This window comes from Eptatretus burgeri, chromosome 1, assembly GCF_056783735.1.
Source record: "Eptatretus burgeri isolate ZD-2024b chromosome 1, Ebu_testis_v1, whole genome shotgun sequence".
In the NCBI taxonomy this organism is placed as follows: Eukaryota; Metazoa; Chordata; class Myxini; order Myxiniformes; family Myxinidae; genus Eptatretus; species Eptatretus burgeri.
Window position 1 is genome coordinate 115,776,317 of NC_140961.1, and position 1,424 is coordinate 115,777,740.

Genomic DNA, 1,424 nt, shown 5'->3' on the forward strand with positions numbered 1-1,424 from the left:
TGGCTACGGCTACCCCTCCACTCCCACCTCATGTCGATATGTGTACTGTACCGTCCACAAAACAGTGATTCCTCCAGTTACACCTCACTGTCCAAAAACATGGACCAACTTCTATCTTCTCATCCAAACTCCTTCTTCCTCATATGTGGTGACTTCAATTGTCATCATGCCAGTAGGCTAGGTGTGGGTACCTCTCTCACCTGACATGGCACTTCAGCAAAAGACTTCTGTGACTCATTGGGACTGACTCAATCGGTCAACTTTTCAACCTGGATCTCAACCAATGGTACTCGATCTCTTCTGGATCTCTTTTGGATCTGATTTTGACAAATTTCCTGAAAAATATGTGCTGTTCTTCCTCCGCCCCAATCGGTTCATCTGACGAGATCCTTTTCAAAGTGGACATCTCTCTGGCTGTTATCAGAGATCCACCTCAGCATCATCGAGTCTGGCATTTCACTCAGGTCAACTGGCAGGGTCTCCAAGCAGCCATCAAACTTCTAGACTGGTCTACAATCACTACTTTCTTCAACATCAACTCATCCTGGGAATTCGTTCAAGGAAACTTGCTCTCCCTCAATGCACAGATTTATCCCCTCTCTTCTTCAGGTGTCCTCCCCTTCATCCCGCCCATGGTTCACTGAAGCTTGTGGCGAGGCAGTTGTCCTGAAACAACTTGCCTTTGCCTCACGGAAAACAAACCCAACTGAGGGTAATCTCAGTTCCTTCCACAAAGCTCGGAACAAGTATGTATCTACCCTCAGGAGAGCCAGAAAACAACGTCCTTCTAATCTTAAGTCTGAACTCTCAAACCTCTCTCCCTCCTCGAAAGCCTGTTGCCGACTGGGAATCCTCCGTCATGCAAAGTCCTTCCTCGGCCATCCTGTGCTGCTGACCACATTCAAAGCTTTGGTCCACAGCCTGATGGAGTACTGCTCTCCCCTCTGGGCTGGTGCTCCTGCCTCTCACCTCTCTCGGCTTCACGCAGTGGAAACCAAGGCATTTCGGATCATTGGTATCTCCCATGATGAGGCTGAGTCTTTGGGCCTCTCACTCTCTCACCGTAGGCAGGTCGGTGGTCTTTCTGTCTTCTACCGTCTCCTCTCTGGCCTCGCCCCAACACCAACAGCAGAGTTGAAGGCCAAGACAACACGAACAGCAGAGTTGAAGAGTGAGGTGGACAAACAATTGGTCTGGGGAGGAATGGGTGGGCAGGAGAGGATGCATGAGGTGGACAAGATGGAGACAGAAGGAAACTCTCAGGAGGGAAAAATGGAAATTTTGAATGAGTAAGGATTGGGGTGGGGGCTAACATTGGCAGAAAAGAAAGTGGTTTTGGATTTGGGATGAACTGAGATGGTGGTGAATAGCTGTTTTGAAGACCTCGAGGGGAGAAGGGAGTTGGTGGTCGTTTCACCAGAGGG